An 11,203-nucleotide genomic window follows, 5' to 3' on the forward strand; every position below is an offset into this window, starting at 1 on the left:
CTCAGTCGTGTCCGACTCTTTGCGACCCCATGAATCGCAACATGCTAGGCCTCCCTGTCCATCATCAACTCCTGGAGTTCACTCAGACTCACGTCCATCAAGTCACTGAAGCCACCCAGCCATCTCATCCTCTGTCATCCCCTTCTCCTCCTGCCCCCAATCTCTCCCAGCATCAGAGTCTTTTCCAATGAGTCAACTCTTTGCATGAGGTGGCCAAAGTACTGGAGTTTCAGCTTTAGCATCATTCCTTCCAAAGAAATCCCAGGGCTGATCTCCTTCAGAATGGACTGGTTGGATCTCCTTGCAGTCCAAGGGACTCTGAAGAGTCTTCTCCAACACCACAGCTCAAAAGCATCAATTCTTCGGCCCTCAGCCTTCTTCACAGTTCAACTCTCACATCCATGCATGACCACAGGAAAAATGATAGCCTTGACTAGACGGACCTTTGTTGTCAAAGTAATGTCTCTGCTTTTGAATATGCTATCTAGGTTGGTCATAACTTTCCTTCCAAGGAATAAGCATCTTTTAATTTCATGGCTGCAGTCACCATCTGCAGTGATTTTGGAGCCCCCAAAAATAAAGTCTGACACTGTTTCCACTGTTTTCCCATCTATTTCCCATGAAGTGATGGGACTGGATGCCATGATCTTCGTTTTCTGAATGTTGAGCTATAAGCCAACTTTTTCACTTTCACTTTCATCAAGAGGCTTTTTAGTTCCTCTTCACTTTCTGCCATAAGGGTGGTGTCATCTACATATCTGAGGTTATTGATATTTCTCCCGACAATCTTGATTCCAGCTTGTGTTTCTTCAAGTCCAGCGTTTCTCATGATGTACTCTGCATATAAGTTAAATAAACAGGGTGACAATATACAGCCTTGATGCACTCCTTTTCCTATTTGGAACCAGTCTGTTGCTCCATGTCCATTTCTAACGGTTGCTTCCTGACCTATACCATAGGTCCTTATTATTCGTCTATTTTATATAGTGATGCATATATGTTAATCCCAAACTTCCAATTTATCCCTCTCCTGTTTTCCCTCTGGTAATCATGTTTGGTTTTTTAAATCTGTGACTTTAATATTGCTTTGTAAATAAGTTCATTTGTACCATTTTTTATAGATTCCACATATAAGTGATATCATATGGTATTTGATTTTCCCTGTCTGACTTCACTGATTATGACAATCTCTAGGTCAATCCATGTTGCTGCAAATGGCATTCAATTAGATTGTCTAATTTTTTTTTTTTTTTATCCCCCCTGGTATCGAGTTCTTTGAGTTTGGGCTTCCTAGGTGGTATATTTTAAATAATATCATCTTTCCAGTTATATATTTGAAAATATTTTCTCCCATTCTTTAGAGTAACTTTACATTTTGTTGATTGTTACTTTTGTTGTGCAAAAAGCTTTTAAGTTTAATTAGCTTTCATTTGTTTACTTTTGTTTCCTTTGTCTTAGGAAACAGATTCAAAAAAATTAATTCTGCAATTTATGTCAGTGTTTTTTTCTATACTTTCTTCTGGTGATTTATGGTTTCCAGTCTTATATTTAAGTTTTTAACCCTTTTTTTTTTCTTGTATACAGTGGGAAAATGTTTTGATTTTATTATTTTATATATAGCTGCCTGATTTTTTCAAGAGCATTTGTTGAGGAGACTTTCTTTTCTCCATTATATATTTTCACCTTCTTCATCATAGATTAATTGAACATAAGTGTATGGGTTTATTTGTGGGCTCTAGGGTTTACTCTGCTTCATTGATCTGTGTTTCTGTTTTTGTGCCATTATCAAACTGTTTTGAATCTTATAGCTTTCTAGTATGCTCTGAAGTCAAGGAGTTTGATAACTCAAGATAAGTGGAATTTCTCTGAATTCATCCAGTCCTGGATTTTTGTATGCTAAGAGGTTTCCATTTTTAAATTACATATTCAATTTCACTATAAGTGATCATTCTGTTTATATTTTTTTAATTTTCTTCTTGATTAAATGTTGGAAGATTGTGTGTTTCTAGAAATTTATTAATTTCTTCTAGGCTTCCAATGCATTGGCATATAACTGTTTGCAGTATTACCTGATGACTTTTTGTATCTCTGGCATATTGGTTGTAGTTTCCCCTTTTTCATTTTTCATTTTGCTTATTTGGGCCCTCTCTCTTTTTTTCTTGATGAGCCTGGATAAATATTTATCAATTTTGTTTACCTTAAAAAAATAGCTCTTAGTATCATGGATCTTTACTATTTTTAAAAATTTTAATTTATTTATCTTCTGTTCTTTACTATTTCCTTCCTAGTGTGACTTGGGGCTTTGTTATTCTTTTTCCAAATCCTTTAGATTTTAAGTTTTTTTCTTAAGATTTTTCTTGTTTCTTGAGGTACACATGTATTTCTATGTACTTCACTCTGAGAATTGACTTTTCTATGTCCATAAGGTCTTGGAATGTTGCATTTTATTTCCATTTGTCTAGAGGTATTTTCTGATTTCTTCTTTGAATTCTTCATTGAATCATTAATTTTTTAGTAGCATCTTGTTCAGTTTCCACATGTTTGTGTTTTTCCCATTTTTCTATCAATATTTGATTTTAGATTCATATAGTTATGGTCAGAAAAAATTGCTTGACATAATTTATATTCTGTTAAATTTGTTGAGACTTTTTTTTTTTTTTTGGTCAAGTATGTGACCCCTCTTAGAAAGCACTCTATGTGCGCTTGAAAAGAATATGTATTCTGCTGGTTTTGGATGGAATGTCCCATAGATAGTTAAGTACAACTGGTCTAATGTGTCATTTTAAGACCACTGTCTTTGCTTGTTCATTTTCTGTCTAAATGATCTGTCAATTGATGTGAATGGGTTGTTAAAGTCCTCTACTATTTTTTGATTTTCAGTTTATTTCTTTTATATTTGTAATATTTGATTTATATGTTTATGTTCTGTATTAGCTGCATACACTGTTTATAAGTGTTATACCTTCTTTTTGTATTGACTCCTTTATCATTATAAAAACTCCTTATTTGCCTTTTGTTACAGACTTTGTTTCAAAGTCTAGTTTTTCTGATAAGATTATGGCTTCCCCATCTTTAATGTCATTTATGTTTACATAAAATATCACTTCCCATCCCTTTACTTCTTTTTTATTCATTTATTTTTATCAATTTTATGCTTTTTAAATTAGAGGCTAAGTACAATATTGTGATGGTTTTTCTCAAACTTCAACATGAATCAGCATTAGGTATACATATGTCCCCTCCCTCTTGAAAACCACTCCCACCTCCTTCCCCATTCCATCCCTCTAGGTTGTCACAGAGCACTGATATTTGGTTCCCTGCATCATGCATCAAATCCCCACTGGCTATTTATTTTACATTTGGTGATATATATGTTTCAGTGCTATTCTATCATATCATTCCACCCTCTTCTCCTGCCTCCCAGTGTCCAAAATATCTGTGTCTCTTTTGCTACCCTTTAAGTAGGATCACCAGTATTATCTAGATTCCTTAATCTAGAAAGATATTAATGCATTAATCTATTCATTAATAAACAATATTTGTCATTCTCTTTTTTACTTATTTCATTCTGTATAATAGGCTTAGGGTTCATCCACCTCATTCTATCTGACTCAAATGCATTACTCAAATGCATTGCTGCCTTGTAAGTAGGATCATCAGTATTATCTTTCTAGATTCCTTAATCTAGAAAGATATTAATGCATTAATCTATGCATTAATATACAATATTTGTCATTCTCTTTTTTACTTATTTCACTCTGTATAATAGGCTTAGGGTTCATCCACCTCATTCTATCTGACTCAAATGCATTCCTTTTTATAGCTGAGTAATATTCCATTGTGTATATGTACCACAGCTTTGTTATACATTAATCTGTCAATGGACATCTATGTTGGTTCCATGTCCTGGCTAATATAAATAGTGCTTCAATGAATATAGAGGTACATATGTCTTCTTCAGTTATGGTTTCCTCAAGGTATATGACCAACAGTGGTGTTGCTGGGTCATATGGTAGCTTATTCCTAGATTTTAAAGGAATCTCCACACTGTTCTCCACAGTGGCTGTATCAGTTTGTATTCCCACCAAGAGTGCAAGAGGCTTCCCTTTTCTTCATGTCCTCTACATCATTTATTTTTTGTAGACTTTTTGATGATGGCCATTCTGACTAGTGTGAGATGATACCTCATTGTAGTTTTCATTTGCATTTCTTTAATAATGAGTGATGTGGAGAATCTTATCATGTGTTTATTAGCCATCTATGTGTCTTCTTTGGCGAAATATCTGCTTAGGTCTTCTGTCCCCTTTGATTACATTGTTTGTTTTTCTGGTATTGAGCTGCATGAGCTGTTTATATATTTTGGACATGAATTCTTTCTCAGTTGATTCATTTGCTAATAATTGTTTTTTCCATTCTGAGGGGTATCTTTTCACATTGCTTATAGTTTTCTTTGTCATGCAAAAGCATTTACATTTACTTAGATCTCATTTATTTATTTTTGCTTTTTTTCCCATTATTCTAGAAAGTGGGTTATAGAGGATCTTTCTGTGGTTTATATCAGAGAGTGTTCTATGATTTTCTCTAAAAGTTTTATAATCTCTAGTCTTACATTTAGGTTGTTAATTCATTTTGAGTTTAGTTTTGTGTACAGTATTAGAAGGTGTTCTAATTTCATTCTTTTTTTAACAAAAATACTTATTTTAATTGGAGGCCAATTACATTACAATATTGTGGCAGTTTTTGCCATACATTGACATAAATCAGCTATGGATGTTCTTTTATACATAGTTGACCAGTTTCCCAGCACCAATTGTTGAACAGACTGTCTTTTCATCATTGTATATTTTTGCCTTCTTTGTCAAAGATAAGGTGACCATAGGTGCATTGGTTTTCCATCTTGTTCCACTGGTCTATATTTCTGTCTTTGTGCCAGTACCATACTGTCCTGATGGCTGTTGATTTGTAGTATAGTCTGAAGTCAGGAAGGTTGATTCCTGTACTTCCATTCTTCTTTCTCAAGATTGCCTCAGCTATTCAGGGTACTTTGTGTTTCAATACAAATTTTGAAATTATTTGTCCTAGTTCTGTGAAGAAATACTGTTGGTAGTTTGATAAGGATTGCCTTTAATCAATGGATTGCTTTGGGTAATATATAGTCACTTTCACTATATTGATTCTTCGAATCCGATATCATTCCATCTGTTTGCATTGTCTTTCATTTCTTTCATCAGTGTCTTATGGTTTTCTTCATAGAGGTTTTTTGTCTCTTTTGGTAAATTTATTCCTAAACATTCATTCTTTTTGTTGCAATGGTGAATGGGATTGTTTCTGTAGTTTCTCTTTCTGAATTTTCATTGTTAATGGATAAGAATGAAAGGGATTTCTTTCATTCTTAATTAATTAATTTTATTAATTAATTTTATATCTTGAAAATTTACTGCATCCACTGATTAGCTCTAGTAATTTTCTGTTCACATCTTTAGAGTTCTATGTAGAGAATGTTATCTGAAAACAGTAAGAGTTTTACCTTATATTTTCTGATCTGGATTCCTTTTATTTCTTTTTTCTTCTCTGATTGTTGTGAATAGGACTTCCAAAACAATGTAAAACAACAGTGATGAGAGGGGGCACCATGTCTCATTGCTGAATTTAAATAAAATGCTTTCAGTTTTTCATCATTGAGAATAATGCTTGTTGTGTGTGTGTGTTAGTCACTCAGTCGTGTCCGACTCTTTGTGACCCCACGGACTCAAGCCCACCAGACTCCCCTGTCCATGGAATTCTCCAGGCAAGAATATTGGAGTGGGTTGTTATTTCCTTCTCCAGGGGATCTTCTCAACCCAGGGATTGAACCTGGGACTACTGCATTGCAGACACTTTACCCACTGAGTCACAGGGAAGACCATGTTTGCTGTGGATTTATCATATATGGCCTTATTTATGTTGAGGTATTTTCCTTCTATGCCTACTTCTGGAGAGTTTTTATCCACCCACTCTGGTGTTCAATTTTTGTAAAAGGCTTTCTCTGCATTTATTGAGATGATCGTATTTTTTTTTTTATCTTTCAGTTTGTTAATATGTTGAATCACATTGATGGATTTGCATATACTAATGAATCCTTGCATCCCTGGGATAAATACCACTTGATCATGATGTGTGATCATTTTAGTATATTGTTGGATTCTGCTTGCTAGAATTCTGTTGAGGAATTTGCATCTATTTTCTTTAGTGATATTGGCTTGTAATTTTATTTTTGTGTGGCATATTTTGTTTTGCTATCAGGGTGATGAGTTTGGGAGTTTTATTTCTTCTGTAATTTTCTGAAAGAGTTTGAACAGGTATTTGTTAGATATTCTCTAAACTTTTGGTAGAAATCACCTATGAGGCCATCTGGCCCTGGCATTTTGTTTGTTGGAAGGTTTTTTTAATTACAGTTTCTATTTCTGTGTTTGTGATTGCTCTGTTCATATTTTCTATTTATTCCTGGTTCAGTTTTGGAAGGTTATACTTTTCTAAGTATTTGTCCATTTCTTCCACGTTTTCCATTATATTAGCATATATTTGCTCATAGTATTTTCTTATGATTCTTTGTATATCTGTATTGTCTATTGTAAATTCTCCTTTTTCATTTCTAATTCTATTGAATTGTGCCTTCTCTCTTTTTTCTTCATGGGTCTGTCTAACAGTTTGTCAATTTTGTTAATCTTCTCAAAGAACCTGCCTTTAGTTCTATTGATCTTTCTTATAGTTTCCTTCATTAAAAAAAGAAAAAATATTCTCTGATCTTTATGGCTTATTTCTACTAGCTTTGAGTTGTTTGTGTTGTTCTTATTTTTCTAGTTGTAATGTTAGGTGTAATGTTAGGTTGTTTACTTGATGTCTCCCTTGTTTCTTGAGATAGGCTTGTATAAACGTCCCTGTTAGAACTGTTTTTACTGCATTCCATGGATTTTGAGATGTCGTGCTTTCATTGTCATTTGTTTCTGGGCATATTTTGATTTCTTCAGTGATTTGTTGATTGTTCAGAAGTGTATTGATTAGTCTCTATGTATTTGTGTTTTTTAGACAAACACATGTGTTTAGTTGACATTTAATCTTACAGTGTTATGATCAGAAAAAAATTCGTGAAATGATTTCACTATATATATATATATATTTTTTTTTTTTTTTAATTTACTAAGGATAGATTTATAGCCCAGGATGTGATCTATCTTGGAGACTGTTCCATGTGCACATAAGAAAAAAGTGAATTTTATTATTTTAGGGTGAATGCCTTATAGATATCAATTAGGTCCAACTGGTTCATTGTATTGTTTAAAGTTTGTGCTTACATACTAATTTTCTGTCTGGATGATCTGCTCATTGGTGTGAGTAGATTATTAAAGTCCCCTGCTATTATTGTGTTACCACCTGAGAAATTTGCGTTTAATGTGTGCATACAGTCATTTCAGTTGTGTCCGACTCTTTGTGACCCTATGTGTTTTAGCCCACCAGGCTCCTCTGTCTATGGGATTCTCCAGGCAAGAATGATACAATGGGTTGCTGTGCCCTCCTCCAGGGTTCCCCTTTAATAGTTGTTAGCATTTGCCTTATATAATAAGGTTCTCTTTTATTGGGTGCATGTATATTTATGATTGTTATGTCTTCTTCTTGGATTAATTCTTATATCATGTCCTTCTTTGTCTCTTATACCAGTCTTTATTTTAAACTTTATTTTATCTGATATGAGTATTGCTACTCCCATTTTCTTTTTATTTCCTTTTGCATGGTACATTTTTTTTTCTAGCTCCTTACTTTCAGTCTGTATGTGTCCCTAGGTGTCAAGTGGGTCTCTTATAGACAGCATATTTAGGGGTCTTGTTTTTGTGTACATTTGGCCAAAATGTGTCTTTTGTTTGGGACATTTAGTTCATTTAAATTTAAGGTAATTATTGATAAGTAAGAAGTTCTTTAGCATTTGTTGAAGAGCTGGTTTGGGGCTGCTGAATTATCTTAGCTTTTGTTTGTCTGTAAAGTTTTTGATTTCTCCATCAAATCTGAACAAGATTCTTGCTGGCTAGAGTAATCTAGGAGGAAGAGATGAGCTCATGTTCTTCTACTCCATCTTGAACAGGAAGCCTAGAGTAATTTTATTTGTAGGTTTTTCCCTCTCATCACTTTAGTTATATCTTGCCATTCTTGTCTGGCCTGCAGAGTTTCTGATGAAAGTTCAATTGTTAGCATAATGAGTATCCCCTTGTATATTATTTGCTGCTTTTCCCTTGTTATTTATAATATTTGTACTTTATGTTTAATTTTTGTTAGCATGATTAATATGTGTCTTGGTGTGTTTCTCCTTGAGTTTATCTTGTACAGGATTCTGAGGGCTTCCTGAACGTGGGTGGCTATTTCCTCTCCCATTTTAGGGAAGTTTTTGTCTATTATCTCCTTAAATATCCTCTCATGCCCTTTCCTTTTGTTTTCTTTTTGGACACTATGATTTGAATATTGGGACCCTTAATGTTCTCTCTGAAGTGTCTCTGAGACTATCCTAATTTCTTCTTCTGTTTTTTTTTTTTTTTCTTTATTGTGCTTTGTCTCAGTTATTCCCACCATTATATCTTCCAGCTCACATATCTGTTCTTCTGTGTCAGTTACTCTGTTTCCCTCCTGTGCATTTTTAATCTGTTATTGCATTGTTTATTGTTGATCATTTATTATTTCATTCTTCTCGGTCCTTGTTAAACATTTCTTGAAACTTCTTCATATGTATTCCCATTTTGTTTTCGGGTTTTGCCTTTTCTTCTTCGCTTATTTTTTCTGGCGGTTTTTACCTTGTGCCTTCACCTGATGCATATTTCTCTGGGCTTTCATTTTGTTTACTTTGCTGTACTTAGGGTCTCCTGTCTGCAGGCTGGAAGGTTTTTGTTCCTGTTAACTGTGAAGTCTTCCCCCTGGAGGTGAAGTTGGGCCAGTGCCTTGTACAGGTTTCCTGTTTGGAGGGACGTGTACCTGTGTTCTGATGGATGGAACTGGATCTTGTCCCTTTGAAGCACAGTCCCTTGTCCAGTAGTGAGTTTTGGGGTGTCTGTGCATTTGGCATGGCTTTGGGTAGCCTGTCTTCTAATGTGCATGGTTGTGTTTCTGTTTTATTGAAGGACTGGCATGGAGCATCTGGGAATTGAGGCTTGTTGGTCTTTAGGTGGACTTGATTTTGGTGTTTAAATGGAGGCCTTTGGGAAGGCTCTCACCTATTAATTTTCCCTGAGGTTAGCAGTTCTCTGGTGAGTCAAAGTCTTCACCTGGGTCTCCCAACTCAGGCTTGACCCCTACTATAGATCCAAAACCTCACAAGCCAGCCATACAGCACAAAAGACAAGTCCCCAAGACTCTTGGTGAAGGCAACACTTAGCAGCCAAGAATATCCAGCAAGACTAAACACTTAGGCCCTCTAATATTTCTAGAGAGGCCTTTGGACCTGTTGTGGGCAACAAGGGGTCAGTTCAGTCTCAGATATGGCCTTATTCCAGTTTGTACTTTCTCCTAAAATTCAGTTGCCCCTAAAGTCCACAATCTGTACCCCACCTAGACATGAGTGTGCAAAGACTGAGGCCCATTAGGACTAACATGCTCTCTTGGGCTTGGGGGAGGGGAGGATATGGCAGCCACAATTGGGATGTACTAGGGTGTGCCTGGGGCAGTAGATACCTATTGGATGTTGTAACAGTCTGAGGCAGGTCATGAGGTATCCCAGAGTTTGTGTGTTCAAGAGGCCCCAGTTTGTGTGACCCTAGGAACAGCCAAGCTGTTTAAACTCCCAGCAAGGCATGGACAATAACCTGTGCCTGCTTATAGCCTGGTGGGAGCTGCCACCTCTGGGATTAGGACCCGATCAGTGGTATTTTCTTCACTGCCTCAGGCACCTCTTAAAGTTTGGACACATGATGAGAAGAGCCAACTCATTAGAAAAGATCCTTATGCTAGGAAATCTTGAGGGCAGGAAGAAAAGGGTGAAAGGTTGTTGCCGAATGAAAAGACGCCAGGATTCATAGCCTCCCAAGGAGAAGAATTCAATCCGGGGCCAGAGATGAGGCTTGATTGCTCAGAGCTTTTGTGTAATAAAGTTTTATTAAAGTATAAAGGAGAGAGAGAAAGCTTCTGACATAGGCATCAGAAGGGGGCAGAAAGAGTGCCCCCCTGCTAGTCTTCAGCTGGATGTTATACAGTCATTAGCAGTTTGTTAATGAAAGAAAAGAATGTTTTAAAACTCAGAATGACACCAGGCCCTTCATCCATAAGGTGCATTTTGGGATAATCTTGGCACCAGATGATTCATCTCGGGCCATAAAACGATTGACTTGAATCTGGTAGAAGGGCAGATAACCATACAAATAGTTTCTTTTACATAGATTAGGGGAACAATATCTGAGTATAATATACTGGTTTGTCAAGTATGTTCTGAGCCATTAGGCAGAACTGACTTGAAGACAGAGTCTGGGGTAAATGCATAGTACATTAACATACCTTAAGACAAACATTTCCATAAGAAAAATGCATTGGTTAACTCAAGGTTTGAGATGAAATTAAAAGACGCTTACTCCTTGGAAGAAAAGTTATGACCAACCTAGATATCATATTGAAAAGCAGAGACATTACTTTGCCAACAAATGTCCGTCTAGTCAAGGCTATGGTTTTTCCTATGATCATGTATGGATGTGAGAGTTGGACTGTGAAGAAGGCTGAGCACCGAAGAATTGATGCTTTTGAGCTGTGGTGTTGGAGAAGACTCTTGAGAGTCCCTTGGACTGCAAGGAGATCCAACCAGTCCATTCTGAAGGAGATCAGCCCTGGGATTTCTTTGGAAGGAATGATGCTAAAGCTGAAACTCCAGTACTTTGGCCACCTCATGCGAAGAGTTGACTCATTGGAAAAGACTCTGATGCTGGGAGGGATTGGGGGCAGGAGGAGAAGGGGATGACAGAGGATGAGATGGCTGGATGGCATCACTGACTCGATGGTCATGAGTCTGAGTGAACTCTGGGAGTTGGTGATGGACAGGGAGGCCTGGCGTGCTGCAATTCATGGGGTCGCAAAGAGTCGGACACAACTGAGCGACTGAACTGAATGAACTTCAGGCGAAACCAGGTGTCATTATGGCAACATAGTATTTTAAGAGAAACCTCCTTTTAAATTTGTATAGAGAAAGAATATATATATATATATA

The sequence above is a fragment of the Bubalus kerabau genome, chromosome X (genome assembly GCF_029407905.1).
Source record: "Bubalus kerabau isolate K-KA32 ecotype Philippines breed swamp buffalo chromosome X, PCC_UOA_SB_1v2, whole genome shotgun sequence".
In the NCBI taxonomy this organism is placed as follows: Eukaryota; Metazoa; Chordata; class Mammalia; order Artiodactyla; family Bovidae; genus Bubalus; species Bubalus kerabau.